The following is a 17,160-nucleotide window of genomic DNA, read 5'->3' as shown; positions in this document are numbered from 1 at the left end:
CGCCCTGAAGCCTCCATGCAAAAGGGCTCCTTTGGGCACTCAACAGGTTGCTGATCCATCAAGCCTTGCAACCATCCAAGACTTTCCTGAAGAATATGCCAAACACAAGGCCAAACTGGAGAAAATTGCACACAAGGCTGTGAAGAGATTCAATGAGGATTCTGTTGCTGCTACCTCCTCCTCTGCTGCTAAAGCCTCTACCACTGAAAGTGCTCCAAAACGAAGCATTCTAAAGAAATCTGCTATCAGGACAAAGTCCTCAACTGCTGAACCTTCAGAGAAAAATCCTCAAACAACACCTATGGTGGCAGCAAAGTCCTCAGTTGGTGTCACAAAGTCTTCACCACCACTGAAGCTGATGACCACACAGCATCCCTCAGGGACATCTACTTCAGGCTCTGCACACACTTCCTCTAGTGCAAATGTGAAGAAGAAAATGACTATTGGACGAGGAGCAAGGCCCAACCCTGGGAAAGTCCTCAATGTTCCCTCTACATGAGAGAATGAAGATGAAGCTGATGATGAAACACTTGAAGCAATCATCAGAAACAAACAACAAAGGTTAGCACAGGCCAAAGGTACCACCATTCTCCTCATGATGGATCCGAAGGTGATACTGGACTTCATACATGTCTGCCATGATAATTCCGAGACGCCAATTGATGACTTGAAGCTTCCACCTGGCCCAAGCCACATGTTGAGGATTCATCAATGAAGAAAAGTGGAAGGTGCATAAAGCCAAGCAAGCCAAAAAGCCTCAGGCTAAGAAAGAGAGCTTTTTGAAGGATAACCTTCTGACTATGTCCCTTGATCAACTCCTCAAAGCTCAGGCTGAGATCAAAAACCTTAGTGAAGAGCACATAAGCTTAAATGTTGATTGGAAGGGTGCAAAGGTCAGATTCATCAATGTTTCCAACAAAGTCATTACTAAGCATAACAACAGGGTTGCAGACAGGATGCATCCTAAAACTCCTAAGGCAGAATACATAATTGAGCTACCTAACGACTCTGGTGATGACCTTCCTCCAACTGACGAACCTGCCAGGACAGCTGAAGACATTGTTGCTCCTCAAGAAATTGTTCAAGCCAGGACGACTACATCAATCGTGCCTGAAGAAAATGCCCCTCGTGCTCCAAAACCTTCACAACTGAAGAAAGTGAAGCTTCCTTCTGCAACAGAAGTGAAGAAAATCAAGGCTGCTCAGAAGGAAGTAGCGAAGAAGAGAAAATCCTCAACAAGCTCAGAGTACTCAGAAAAAACGCTTGACGACTTTGCCAACTTCCTCAACTGCTCCAATTAATGCCACCCCTATCAATGTTGCACGTGTCTATATGATGGAGTCACTTGGTGTTGAGCACATCATCCAAGAAGGGGGTGAAGAAATGGAAGAAAATAGCTCTGCTGCTTCCACACCCATCGGTGAGGAAATTGAAGCTGGTCCAATTCCTAAAGCCACAACTCCTCCACCTCAGGAGAACATAGATATGGATGATGAAGAAATGGATGAAGATGACATTGGCTGCAACACACCAGTAATACATGATGAATTCTCAGAAAAAGACTCCTCCCAACTCACCATTAGCCACTCCAATACCTCAAGTGCATCAGTCCCGTGCATCAACTGAAATTCAAACAGGGTCTGAAGAAAAGAGCACTCCAGTGAGGTATGTCCCGGAAACTGAATCAGCTGCATCAGCTGAAGATACTGCTAATCAAACTTCAACTGAGGAAACTACTGCTCCAGAAGGTGATGAACCTGCACAGAATATTCCTCAAATTGAGAAGAGTGTCGCTAAAGAACATGTTCCTCGGACTAAATACAATACAACTAAACCTCATGTTGATAATCCTCAGTCTGCAATTGTCGTGGCTAAAATTCCTCAAACAGAAAATCTTCGAAGACTTGTTCAAGCCAAATCTTCAACCGACGGGTATTCGACCCTTCAAAGGAACAAAAAGTCCAAAGTTTGATAGGGCCCAATTCTTTGATGAACATCACTACTTCACTGGCCCAAGTCCTTATGAATCTCCTCAATTTAGGCGCAGCAGATTTTGGACCCTCAGCCAGATGAACTACTATAGCACAGTGCTCTTCAACAAGGAAAAGTGCATTCCTCACAGGCAAATTCCTCATGGAGATATGGAGGAAATTTCGTGCTACGAACCAATTCTTCGATTTCTTCACGATTCTGGACCACTGCAATTCTGTGACTGCATTGAAGAAATCATTCTTGAATTCTATGCTAGACTGCACCTCTCAGGAGATGTTTCAGATGTAACCACTTGGGTTTTTGACTGGATGACACAAGTGTTGGGTAACGTAGTAGTAATTCAAAAACATTCCTAAATCATACCATGATCTATCTAGGACAAACCAGCAACGAGAGAGGTTGTAGGGAATCTTCATACATTTGAAGATCGCTAAGCGAAAGCGTTACTAGAACGCGGTCAATGTAGTTGTACTCGTAGCAATTCAGATCGTGGAAGATTCCAATCTAAGCGACGAAGAACGATGCCTCCGCGTTCAACACACGTGCAGCCCGATGACGTCTCCTTCACCTTGATCCACCATGTAGAGAGGAGAGATTGAGGGAGAGCTCCGGCAGCACGACGTCGTGGTCATGGTGGAGCTGCGTGGTACTCCGACAGGGCTTCGCCAAGCGCTACGGAGGACATGGAGGAGGAGAGGTAGGGCTGCACCGAGGGAGGATGAAACTTGTGTGTCTAGTAGCCCCAAACGCTCACATATATATAGGAGGAGGAGGAGGAGGGTGCGCTACCCCTAGGGTTTCCCTAGGTGGTGTGGCTGCAGCCCTAGATGGGAGGGGCGGCGGCCAAGAGCAGGAGGAGGCGGCGCCCTAGGGTGTCTTGCCACCCAAGGCAGTCCCCACGCGCTAGGGTTAGCTCTCCCTTGTCCTCTTGTGTGCCTTGGGACAAGGTGGGTGGCGCACCAGCCCACCTAGGGGTTGGTTCCCATCCACTTTTTGCCCACGTAGCCCTTCGGGGCTGGTGGCCCCTTCTGGTCGACCCCAGGAACCCTTCCGGTGGTCCCGGTACAATATCGACGATTCCCAAAACGTTTCCGGTGATCAAATCTCCACTTCCTATATATGAATCTTTACCTCCGGAGCATTTCGGAACTCCTCGTGACGTCCTCTTATCCGGGTCTCCGAACAACCTTCGGTAACCACATACTATTCCCATTACAACTCTAGCGTCATCGAACCTAAAGTCTGTAGACCCTACGGTTTCGGGAACCATGTAGACATGACCGAGACACCTCTCCGATCAATAAGCAACAGTGGGATATGTGTTGGCTCACACATGTTCACGACGATCTCATTAGATGAACCACGATGCCGGGGATTCAATCAATCCCGTATGCAATTCCCTTTGTCTACCGGTATGACACTTGCCCAAGATTCGATCATCAGTATCCCTATACCTTGTTCAATCTCGTTACCGGCAAGTCTCTTTACTCATTTTGTAACTCATCATCTCTTGGCTAACTCCTTAGTCACATTGAGCGCATTATGATGATGGATTACCGAGTGGGCCCAGAGATACCTCTTTGTCACACGGAGTGACAAATCCCAGTCTCGATTCATACCAACCCAACAGATACTTTCAGAGATACCTGTAGTGCACCTTTATAATCACCTAGTTACATTGTGACATTTGATACACCCAAAGCACTCCTACGGTATCCGGGAGTTGCACAATCTCATGGTGTAAGGAAATGATACCTGACATTATAAAAGCTTTAGCAAACAAACTACACGATCTTGTGCTATGCTTAGGATTGGGTCTTGTCCACCACACCATTCTCCTAATGATGTGATCCCGTTATCAATGACATCCAATGTCCATGATCAGGAAACCATGACCATCTATTGATCAACGAGCTAGCCAACTAGAGGCTCACTAGGGACACATTGTGGTCTATGTATTCACACATGTATTACAGTTTCCGGTTAATACAATTATAGCATGAATAATAGACAATTATCATGAACTAGGAAATTTAATAATAACCACTTTATTATTGCCTCTAGGGCATATTTCCAATAGTATCCCACTTGCACTAGAGTCAATAATCAAGTTACATTTTGATGAATCAAACACCCCTAGAGTTCTGGTGCTGATCATGTTTCGCTCGTGGAAGAGGTTTAGTCAACGGATCTGCGAGATTCAGATCTGTATGTACATTACAAATATCTATATCTCCATCCTGGATGTATCCATGGATGGATTTGAAGCGGCGCTTGATGTGCTTGGTCTTCTTGTGAAACCTGTGGTCCTTGGAAATGGAAATAGCACCAGTGTTGTCACAAAACATAGTCATGGGGCCCGACGCACTGGGAATCACTCCTAGGTCAGTGATGAACTCCTTCATCCAGACTCCTTCATGTGCTGCTTCTGAAGGAGCTATGTACTCCGCTTCACATGTAGATGCTGCCACGACGCTTTGCTTGCAACTGCACCAGCTAACTGCCCGACCATTCAATATATACAGGTATTCGGTTTGTGACTTGGAGTCATCCAGATCTGTGTTGAAGCTAGCATCGACATAACCCTTTACGACGAGCTCTTCGTCACCTCCATAAAAGAGAAACATATCTTGTGGCCGCCTCGTGCGCTCTCCGGACTGCTTTTTATTTTTCTATTTTTCCAAAAATTCCAAAACGGAGGAAATTTCCTACTGGAAAAGTTTTGGAGTCCAATTACTTACCGAAACACATACCTCTTTGTTTTCAGAGTCTGAAACAGGCTGATAAACATCCCTTATGTATTCCTCTGGAGTTATAATATTGATGATATTGGTCTCAACATTTATGGGAGTACCAGAGATATAATGCTTGATTCTTTGCCCGTTTACCACTCTAGGAAAATTACCTTCCGTGTTATTGATTTTGATGGCACCGGAACGATATACTTCCTCGACAACGTAGGGACCTTCCCATTTAGAGAGAAGCTTGCCTGCGAAGAATCTTAAGCGAGAATTGTATAGCAGGACATAATCACCTACACTGAACTCTCGTTTTTTGTATTCTTTTATCGTGCCATCTCTTAACCTTTACCTTGAACAACTTGGCATTCTCATATGCCTGGGCCCTCCATTCATCTAATGAGTTGATATCAAACAACCGCTTCTCATCGGCAAGTTTGAAATCGAAGTTGAGCTCTTCGATTGCCCAATAAGCTTTGTGTTCTAGCTCAAGAGGTAAATGACAGGCCTTACCGTAAACCATTTTATATGGCGACATGCCCATGGGATTCTTATAGGCAGTCCTATAAGCCCATAGTGCATCGTCAAGTTTGCTAGACCAATTCTTTCGAGATCTATTGATAGTGTTTTGTAAGATCAATTTGATCTCCCTATTACTCAACTCCACTAGACCACTAGACTGAGGATGATAAGGAGATGCAACTCTATGGTTGACATCATACTTAGCGAGCATCTTGCAGAAAACACCATGAATGAAGTGTGAACCGCCATCAGTCATCAGATATCTAGGGACTCCAAATCTTGGGAAAATGACTTCTTTAAGCATCTTAATAGAGGTCTGGTGATCAGCATTTCTAGTGGGGATAGCTTCTACCCACTTAGTGATGTAATCAACAACAACTAAGATGTGTGTATACCCATTGGAACTCGGGAAGGTTCCCATATAATCAAAGCCCCAGACATCAAATGGTTCAATGACAAGCGAATAGTTCATAGGCATTTCCTGACGTTTACTGATGTTCCCTATTCTTTGGCATTCATCACAAGACAAGACAAACTTACGGGCATCCTTAAAGAGAGTGGGCCAATAGAAACCTGATTGCAATACCTTATGAGCAGTTCTATCTCCAGCATGGTGTCCTCCATAGGCTTCGGAATGACACTTCTGCAGGATCTGTCCTTGTTCATGTTCACGCACACAACGTCTAATAACACCATCTACTCCTTCCTTATAAAGGTGAGGATCATCCCAAAACTAGTGTCTCAAATCGAAGAAGAATTTCTTCTTTTGCTGGTAGGTGAAACTGGGTGGTATGTATTTGGCTACGATATAGTTTGCGTAATCAGCATACCACGGTGCACTATGTGAAGTGCGGATGACATTAAATTGCTCATCAGGAAAGCTGTCATCAATAGGTCGTGGGTCATCAAGGACATTCTCTAGCCTGGACAAGTTATCTGCTACAGCGTTATCAGCACCCTTTCGGTCAACAACGTGCAAATCAAACTCCTGTAGCAGGAGAACCCATCTGATTAGCCTAGGCTTAGCGTCCTTCTTCTCCATAAGGTACTTAATAGCAGCATAATCAGAGTGAATAATGACTTTGGAGTCAACTATATAAGATCTGAACTTTTCACATGCAAACACGATTGCTAAGAATTCCTTTTCCGTAGTGGCATAGTTTCTTTGGGCACTGTCTAGAGTTTTACTAGCGTAGTGAATGACATTCAACTTCTTGTCAACTCTTTGTCCTAGAACAGCACCAACAGCATAATCACTAGCATCTCACATGATTTCAATGGGCAAGTTCCAATCAGGTGGTTGAACAATAGGTGCGGTTATCAAGGCCTTCTTCAGTATTTCGAAAGCTTCCGCAAGGAACATCCTTCTGCAAGAGGTTGGTCAGAGGCCTAGAAATATTAGAGAAGTCTTTGATGAACCTTCTGTAGAAACCAGCATGACCTAGGAAACTTCGTATACCTCTGATATCTGTGGGGCAAGGCATTTTCTCAATTGCATCAACCTTAGCCTTATGAACTTCAATGCCTTTCTCAGAGATTTTGTGTCCTAAGACGATTCCTTCATTAACCATGAAGTGGCACTTCTCCCAGTTCAAGACGAGGTTGGTATCTTCTCGTCTCTATAAGACTCGATCAAGGTTGCTGAGGAAATCGTCAAAGGAAGAACCGTAAACGGAGAAATCATCCATGAAAACCTCAACAATCTTGTCACAGAAGTCAGAGAATATAGCCATCATACATCTTTGAATGGTGGCAGGTGCATTGCATAAGCCAAAAGGCATACATCTATAAGCAAAGGTACCGAAGGGGCAGGTGAAAGTGGTTTTCTCCTGATCAGATTGTAGAACAGGTATTTGCGAGAAACCTGAATAACCGTCTAGAAAGCATAAGTGTGTGTGTTTAGATAGCCTTTCTAGCATTTGGTCGATAAACGGCAAAGGATAATAGTCTTTCCTAGTTGCCTTGTTCAGTTTCCCGAAGTCTATCACCATCCTATAGCCAGTAATAGTTGTGGGCACCCCGACTGGTAAGTCGAGATCACCGTGCCCAGTGATCCCAAGGATCAATGCTCACTGAACACAGATACTAAATAATAGAGTCTTACATCCATACATACTGTTTGATACAATAAATGACCACTTTGGTCGAGTCTTACATATATAGGCCCTTAAAGGCCAAAGCACCAAACTAGACCAATAGCAGAATTATTGGTTGAAAGCGTGAACCCATGCCATCAGCCTTAACCTACAGGCATTCTGACTGGGAAGCATCCTAGTTCGCAAGAACGTCACCGAGTTAATCTTCACCATATCATGTCTTCCACACCTGGTCAATGAAATAACCAGTGGCAAGCTAATGAGTACCTTGAATGTACTCGCAAAACACCCCATGATACGAACAATGAAAGTGAAGGATAACAATATCATGCATCTTTTGTGTAACTCATCTGGGTGGAATGATCATGGAAATGCATCAAGTTAAAGAATTACTTTTGAAGAACAGGTTACAGATATCAATATATCTGCTAAGGGTTCAACCATCCGGGTTCACCCTGTACGTCAAGTCATCGGACTTGTCATAACCTCAATGTATCAACTGAGGGTTAAACCATCCGGGTTTACCCTATATATGCCAAGTCACCGAACTTGGTCATATTATTATCTTTATAACAACACCTTTTTAACACCACACACACACTCACTCACACTTGGTTTATGCGGAAATATCAGAACGTAGTTTAAGCAGGATTACCCAACAGTCCTTGACCGTGGACACGGCTATTCGAATAGTTTACACTCTGCAGAGGTAGTACGCTGGACCCACGAGATCCGGGAAACTTCCGTGTCATCCACGACTCGCGGTATATCACATATACCCGAGGTAAGTACCCGATCATCATCTTTCCCCTGACGATACTAGACAAAGAGGTCCACTCGATTGGTACCCAGCCCACATGTTGTACGTCTTACGAGCACCGACTCTGGACAGTATCAACCATGCGGGGACCAACGGTGTGCGTGGAACTCATATTAATGGCATAGTCGTCCTACCTGGCACGACCCCATCACGAGAGTGACGACAATCACTCCCGCCACTAGTAATGTGGCTCTTTGCTAGTACCGACCAAAGTTATCAACAAAGCCCCGTCCCATAAAGGGGTATCGTGGTCGTACTGGTAAGGTTGGTACGGTCGACACATCGTAAATCTAATCCCATTTCCGAAACCATACTCACACAAAACACCGGGTGCGTCACTTCACCAAAAGTGACTACCAACTCATCATCACCCTCGGGCATTAGTGGCACCCGACAGGGTTTTCATAAACTCTTGATTTAACTCATCATCATGCTCATGATAATATACTTCTATATTTACTTGTCAACATGGTATTAACATGACCTTCAAGGGGTAGGGTCAAGCTCATCATGCTTGTGCTCCGAGGAGCCATATGTATAACATCACCATCATGCAAGTGCTTCGAAGAAGCCTTCGGTACCATCACACAAATGATAAACCGGCACTGTGATCACATGCAACGGGAAGCACTTGCTATTCTAGCATGCATCAATTCATATGCTTAAGTCATGGTCAAAGGGCTGCTTGTCTTGCTCACGTAAGTCCTCGGGGTCTTCGAGGTCTTCCGCTCCAACTCCGAATACTCCGTCTACCGTCAACTGAATCTTTTCATAGGAGATTTGGATCTTCAGGGACTTTTGAATAGCTGAAAGGAGCAATAGGTGATTATTGAAGGAGCTAACAGAAATCATTCTGTTAAAAGTGAGTAATGGAGCCCCTTTAACAGAGAATGATTTTAGAAATATTTAGGAAGTGCTTTCACTGGATTTGGAGTTGGTATGAATATTCTAGAGATTTTACAATGAGGATTAAATAGCAAAAGGGGCTATTCATTTGATGCAACAGAAATAAGTCACACAAAAATGTTGACCAGGGTTCTAAAAATAGAGAAGGATTTTAGAAGGCCCTAGGAATTGGAATCACTCCATTTGGAGTTGAATTGAATCTGCTAGGAATTTTGAAAGGTGGGATATTTTATATCCAGATTGGGATTTTAAATAAAACACCACAGAAAGTGGGTAGGGAAAAATGTGCAAAGCACTTATTTGGATAGGCCTCATTTTTAGGATCCTGCAGAAATTTGAATCAATGGAATTTGGATTCAGAATGAATTTATGGTGGAATTTTGAAGTTATACCAAAATAGGAAAAAGAGAAAAAGACTCGGCTTCGGGAGGGCTATGTGGTGCACTGGGCATCAAATAGGCCTTCGGGCCGGCCCAGTTGCGCAGTCTACCAGGAACCTTGGTGACACCGAAGGCGCACTTCCTGGAGTACGTCTCCTGCGCAGGGACACGCGAACGAGTGAGGGTGCGGCCACTTAAAACTGGGGGCCCGACCGGCGTGTGGCTGACGCGGGGGCCCCGCCTGTCGGGCCCTTCTTCCTCCTCCCACTCGTTCTGGAAACAGGCAGGGGAGGCAGGGCCGGCCGATGCAAGTCCGGCTCCGACGGTGCTCCGGCCATCCCCAGCCGAGGTGAGCACACCTGCGGGCTCGGGGGACCGCGCCGACCCCATTCCCCTGCACGGCGCTCGTAGGCAGCTTCGGGAAGAGCCGCCCATGGCCGCGGCAGGGGGCGGTGATGGAGGCCGTGGGGAGAGGAGCCCTGGCCACCTGGAGGGAAGAGGGAGGATGGTGACTAGTGCCGCAGGTCAGGAGGTCCTCCTGGAGGCGCTAAGGAGAAGGAAGGAGCTCGGGGAGGCTCTGATTCGATCATGGCCGAAATGGCCATGGCGGTCATGGAAGAAGAGGTGGGGAGAAGGGCTCGGGAGAGAAGGGGGAGGCTCCTGAGCTTCACGGGAGAAGGGGTGAGCCAAGTGTGAGCCATAGAGGCACAGGGAGAGGAGGGCAAGAGGGAAGAGAGAGAGGGAAAGCTCGAGAGCTCTCTGGACCTCTTGGTGCATGGTCTCCATGCATGCCTGAGGGGTCTTAGAGGCTAGCTGATGGAGGGAAATGGTTTTAACGGTCAAGGGGAGACTCTGAGACACTCTGGGGCACAATGGCTCGGCTTGGTGCGGTCTGGAGGAGGGAGACAAGGCGCAGAGCGCCCATACTGCAGGCCAGAGTGGTGGTCACCACGGCATCCCGTGTCTACATGGTCCCAATGGCCAGTCCAACATGTCTAGCACGTAAGGCACACCTGCAGCAAGGGAACTTTGGAGTTTGGCAACTAGTAGAGATGGTTTGAACTAGTTTTGACTGCTCCAAAATTTCTAACAGCAAACTTAGAGCTGACAAAAGTGGGTCCTAGGGGGAGCCTTGAGGAGAAATTATGTCTGGCAGAGTTAAGTATGCAAGAACTACCACACTGCCAAGTTTGAGATCAAGAGGAGGAGGGTAGCTAGTACTTGTTGTGCAATCCTATATTTTGGCCAGAAATCAACTTGAGGAGGTGCTGCTCATTTTCTCCACGTGAGCAGGCTATATCTTGGTTCTAAATGAAGCCTTGGCATGTATTAGATGCTCTGGAAAGTGTTGGGGCCCTTGGGTTAAGCAGAAGTGAAATAAGAGGGTAAAAACAGTGATTCCATGGGTGAAAATGAGAGAAGTTACAAAGGAACTTTCTCCAATAATTGACGAGTGGCCATGAGAAACTTACTGGAGGTAAAATATGACTATGTGAGGCTGTGGTAGAAAGTTGAGCTCAAGGGTAAAAGTGGAAGGGACAAAAGAAGCCAAATTAGTGAGTGCACACAAGGTGTTTAATCTGTGGTTAGGCTATCAGTTGGATTCCAATGGCTATGAAACTTAACAGGACCCAATAATAGATGAAAATAGGCTTGCACACCAAATTTGGGATTTGCTGGATAAGTTTTCCAATGTAGACTTGAAAAACCCCAGAAATGGGCAGAAATGGGTTTCTGCTTGGAACCCTATTCAAATAAATTCCCACAAATCCAATATTTGGTGTACGGGCATTATTTGAGCATTAAGGCATGCACAAAAAGTTTGAGGATAATTGGAGAAACTTTTAAATGTAAACTTTACCAAAGTCAGGAATAAACAGAGAGGGTTTTGGGGGTCTTAGGACAAGTTCCTTTATTCTCCTTGGTGTACCACTTGGTGTGGATGCCTAATTGGATTATTGGAACATGTCCACCAAGTTTGAGCACAATTGGAGACACTTCACAATGTAGAGTTGCTTAAATTTGATTCTGGACAGATTGGGTTTTAGAGTGATTTGGGGAGCCAAATCAACTTGGATTAAAATGAAACTTGGCAAGATCATCAATAATATCATAGATGACATGCTATAATTTTACTGGAATTTATTGAGAATATTTCTTATAGAAATATTCCAAAAGCTTGAAATAGGCAGGAAGGGTTTTGGAGGGATATGCCCAATATTTTGAACATGACCATATGTTGAAACTCATAAATATGGAATAAGTATATCCACTGAGTTTCCCCTAAATTTTCTTAAATATTTTAAAGGTAATAAAAATAACTTTCCTTCATAGGAGACCATTTCTGGCCTCACAGAAAGGCTTTTAAATAAAATAATAAAATAACTTTCAAAATAATAATATGGTGGTTTTTGGAAGTCATTTTGATAATGGTTTTAAATAAAACAATTGGTGCACAAGAAACTCCCTAATTTGAGGACTTGTTGTACAAACCTCATCTGAGGGGTTTGAAAGTTTAATTCAAAGAAATGCTTTTTGGTAAAATAATATTGGGTAAAAATATATATTTATCATAAACACATGGCATGATCATTAGGAGGGAGATCATGGGATGAGAAGATGATTAGGAGGATGGCAAGAATTAATGGGGAGCTATCCCAAGCAATTAAACAAACAGGCAAGTAATAGTCACTCCAAGCATCACAAGCATTCACAAAAATTTTAATTGGTCCTAAATTTTGAAATAAGTTAATTAATTAGGAAGGCCAAAAACTGGGGTGTTACAGACCTTACCCTCTTAAGAAAATCTCGTCGCCGAGATTTGTTAATTGGAAACAAGGTCCGCTCCTGTTGTGTTGCAGAACTTGCTAGCAGCAATAATCCAATGCGCGGTCTGACAGGGTCATCTCAAGGATGCCAATTATCGGTACATCAGCGTTCTACGAGGATGTGGGGGAAATGGAAAGTTGTCATACCTGCTTGCTAGTCGTACTTGTTGCTTGGTACATACTCCAGCTGACAAGTGGGCCCAGGGTCCGCCGTCAGCCTCTTCTTCTACCTCTGACTCTTCTTTCTTGGGTGAGCCCCGTGTGCTGTCTCCACTTGCGGCGCCTAGGGCGTACAGTGTCCGGGGCCGCCCTACGATGGCGTGCGGTGACCCATCTGCCGGCGCAGCGAGCACTCACCTCGCGGGCCTCGTATGTCGGCACTGCTCTGGGATTCCCAGCGAGCACCGACGGTCGAGCGGCAAACGGGGCTGGTGGCCTGGCTAGTGGCTCTCCGGGCCTGGCTATAAATTGGCCAGGGAGTCCTTCTCGTTTTCCACCCAGCCTCGCCACTTGCTGCTGCTCCGGTCCTCTTCTTCTTCTTCTGCTGCAGGTGCTCGGGAAGGATGGCAATGGCGGACGAGACTCCGGGATGGTGGCGTTGCTGGTAGGGGTCTCGACGCTGTACTGCGCGATTGTCCATGATGATCGCCATGATGCTGCCGCCTGCACGGCGGCTCTCCGCGGCGGCATGGTTCTTGACGATTAGTCGCCTGCTCTGCGCACGCGTGGTGTTAGTGTGCTAGCGGTGTCCTTGCGGTCACTTCTTACGAAGGAACCGAGGTGTGCCATAGTGGAAAGTGGTTAGGCGCTGGTGTGCTGGGTGGTCGTGGATGCAGTTGTGGTCCGAGTAGAGGTTGTTCCCAGTGGGTCTGTCCTTACTGGCCTTACTGCCTAGCATGTTGTGGTCGGCGTAGTCGATGTTGGAGTTGCAATAAAATGCGTCGTTCTTCTGTGTCGTCGAGGCTTCTTGACGTCGTTGATGTAGTCGATGCGTGGTCGGTGGTTGACTTCTTGTTACTTCATTGTCGTTGTCGTGGCTTCCTCGTCATGGCGGTTCTTCGTCTTGACTTGAGTAGGATAGACTTCCGTCGTCTTGGGACTGCTTCGAGGAGCCCACCTTCTCGAGATAACACTGTACCCTCAAGAGGCATAACAATCGGCGTTCCTGGGCTCGTCCGAACATGACTAAGGTGTTCTTCCTCTTACTGGGGGAGTAAGTATGTCATCAGTCAGGATGACATCATACCTTCCCCAAACACGACATAAGCACAGTGCTCATGGGTCAAGCGAGGAGAATGGGGACTTGCTATGGGTGGGTACTGGCCACATTTTAACGACTTAGATTCGTCTTCTATGGTCGTAATCCGTCCATCTTGTGGCTCAACGAAGCTTTAGGGTCTCAGGGAACTTAGGATGTGGCGAACAGTTATCATCTTATCTCTAAGCACATTCTTTGATGCCAATAGTTTGACCGCTAACTTGGGAAGACATCACTTCATCTCATCAAGGATATCATCCCGCGTGGGTCAACTCCACACCGCTCATGCTAGTCAACTCCGGGTTGAAGGAAGAACTAATCCCAAACACTACAAGTTTGGTGTAGCCCCAAATGCACATGCATTACTATGCAAGGACCTTGGCGAGACATATAGCTACCACGATTGAATCTGAGGCACAACAAATCCAATTGTCCACCTAAGTCATCCAATGGACAGGGTACTACACTACTATATTAAGGAAACACGTAGTACACCAATCCAATATCTTGTTTCCTTCCTATGAATCCGATCAAGTGATCCATCAATCTGATCAATCATCACTGGACCTATCACACCTACAAATCCAACATTGATGGATTTACATGATCTCTAGAGTCCTCATAATTCACATAATACTGCAAGAATTACGTCATAGTATCTCCACCAACTTCAATAATCATGGCCATCTAATCTCCAAGGCCAAACTACATAGGTTGTAGATCTATTTGACAACTCCAAGTATATGCACTCTATATCCACCGAGAAACATGATATCATGATCGAGATTAACGAGCTAAATCCCATTTACTCCAAACCATGTGGTCTTTGTCATCCTTAATACTCTATTAAGATTACCTATTTAAATCCAAGACTCAATCCATTAACAAGTCTACTTGATACTCCAAGTTATTTTGACAAACGCATCAAATCATGCCTACTACTAGCTAAAGTCATGTATACCACCAAGAATAAAGTTCGCGATCATAATCGTCCCGCTAAATCCAATCTTACTCGAGATTATGTAGGTTATGCTAATATACCAACTTGTTCCACCAAGTTTACCTACCTTTATAAGGGTCTCACGATCCACCAAAATAGTCTAACTGTATCCTCAAGACACATATCACCATCACCATGACAGTCTTTAGTCTATACTCTATATTCGAGAAAGATCCTCTTATGGCATCAAGGTTACAGTGCTAGCTTAAGATGGAAGGATACTTGTTTCACGGTGATCACTCATTCCATAAGGAACCCGGTGCTAAGCGGGGTTTATCGGGGACCTACACAAGTGCTGGCAAGTCCGTGCACTAGACATGTGACCAGAAAATTTGAGCCAGAAAGGCTTGTGGAGGTTAGTCTGGTCTAGTGTGGTTTTTCCGTCTTGAGCGAAAAGCATCTTTACTACGGTTGCGTGTGGTCAAGCATAGCACAGTTAGTGTATTCAGTGTCAGCCATCCTTCAAAGTGGATCCTTGGTGCATCCTGCCTTGCCGTCTTCAGTTGTCGAGAGTGGTGAGGGAGAGAGAGAGCACAGAGGGGAGTGTCTAAGGGTCTCAGTGCAATCAAACAAGCGTTGAAAAATCAACTCAAACAAGTGCTAAAATTATTTTGAACATCAAAATAAGACAAGTGATATAACCACATGCTTGTTGCCTAAGCAAAATCGCGACTCATATCAAAGCACAAACAACAAAATAAGCAACACAAAACATGGTCCATCCGAACCATTTCACGGACTCGACTTCGCATGGGGAATTCACGACTCATCCAATTTTAGGTTAAGGGACTCGACAGTCGTGCTTGCTTCGCGTTCCGGAGAGGAGTCCGCCAATTCTTCTGGACCTTCTCATGGTGTTGTCACGTCTCTTGTTGTCGCTTGCAAAAGCAATTTGCTTGAGTTGTAGAGAACTCTTGTTATCTTCTCGTCTGGGAAGTGGTGACGAAGGTGGATCTTCATTGGTGTCATTGACAGGATCTTCCTTGTCTTCATGAGCTTGTCATCGTCTTCTTGTCTTCTGAGGCTTCGAGAGTCTCAAGTGGAAACCTTCATGCACCGATATTTGCAAGACATGATAGAATTCTGATATGTCAATCATATTAATTGCGATATCGACACCTAGAGAGGGAAATAAAGAGAACCGTTTTCCTTCTCACTAAGGTGAGGCGGACCAAATGGCAAGGTTCTCATCCACCGGTGGTGGTCGACACAATTCCTTATAACTGACAGGGTCGCTCTATTTGTGATGCAGATCAAGGTTGGGATATATTATGTCCAGATTATCATAGGCGAAAGTGGCATCACTCTGGAGCAGTGCCCAGGGTTTCACCATCTTCTAAGCCTCGATGTCCTCGTTCCTCTTAGAGGTACTTCTGTTGGTGTCGTCTGGTCGTAGAGTAGTCTTCTCTGTCCTTCAGCACAGGTGTTTTCCTGGAAAGGTAACTTCATCCGGGCTGCTCACGAGGATTTCACTTTATCCCGTGGTCAGAAGGCATAAGGTACTAACGACCATTTGCAAATTTTGAAAAAGTAGACGACGAGTGTCAGGAAAATAAGAGTGGAAGGCTAGAGCATAACCTTCAATTTCTTTGAAGATTTAGGAGATCCGAGAAATTATATAGGTTTTGTAAATATTTTTGAATGATCTGGAAAGCAGTTTTATCCTATCTAATGTCTGTGCTAACTAAGGACTTCCTACAGTTAGGATGGCTCTGATAAGAGTTCTGTGGGCACCCCGACTGGTAAGTCGAGACCGTCGTGCCCAGTAATCCCAAGGATCAATGCTCACTGAATACAGATACTGAATAATAGAGTCTTACATCCATACATACCGTTTGATACAATAAATGACCACTTCGGTCGAGTCTTACATATATAGGGCCTTAAAGGCCAAAGCACCAACCTAGACCAATAGCGGAATTATTGGTTGAAAGCGTGAACCCATGCCATCAGCCTTAACCTACAGGCATTCTGACTTGGAAGCATCCTAGCTCGCAAGAACGTCACCGAGTTAATCTTCACCATATCATGTCTTTCACACCTGGTCAATGAAATAACCAGTGGCAAGCTAATGAGTACTTTGAGGTACTCGCAAAACACCCCATGATACGAACAATGAAAGTGAAGGATAACAATACATGCATCTTTTGTGTAACTCATCTGGGTGGAATGATCATGGAAATGCATCAAGTTAAAGAATTACTTTTGAAGAACAGGTTACATAAATCAATATATCTGCTAAGGGTTGAACCATCCGGGTTCACCCTATACGTCAAGTCATCGGACTTGTCATAACCTCAATGTATCAACTGAGGGTTAAACCATCCGGATTTACCCTATATATGCCAAGTCATCGAACTTGGTCATATTATTATCTTTATAACAATACCTTTTTAACACCACACACACACTCGCTCACACTTGGTTTATGCGGAAATATCAGAATGTAGTTTAAGAAGGATGACCCAACTGTCCTTGACCGTGGCACGGCTATTCGAAAAGTTTACACTCTGCAAAGGTAGTACGCTGGACCCATGAGATCCGGAAAACTTCCGTGTCATCCACGACTCGCGGTATATCACATATACCCGAGGTAAGTACCCGATCATCATCTTTCCCC

This window comes from Hordeum vulgare, chromosome 6H (assembly GCF_904849725.1).
Source record: "Hordeum vulgare subsp. vulgare chromosome 6H, MorexV3_pseudomolecules_assembly, whole genome shotgun sequence".
In the NCBI taxonomy this organism is placed as follows: Eukaryota; Viridiplantae; Streptophyta; class Magnoliopsida; order Poales; family Poaceae; genus Hordeum; species Hordeum vulgare.
Note: the sequence above shows the minus strand (reverse complement) of the source record.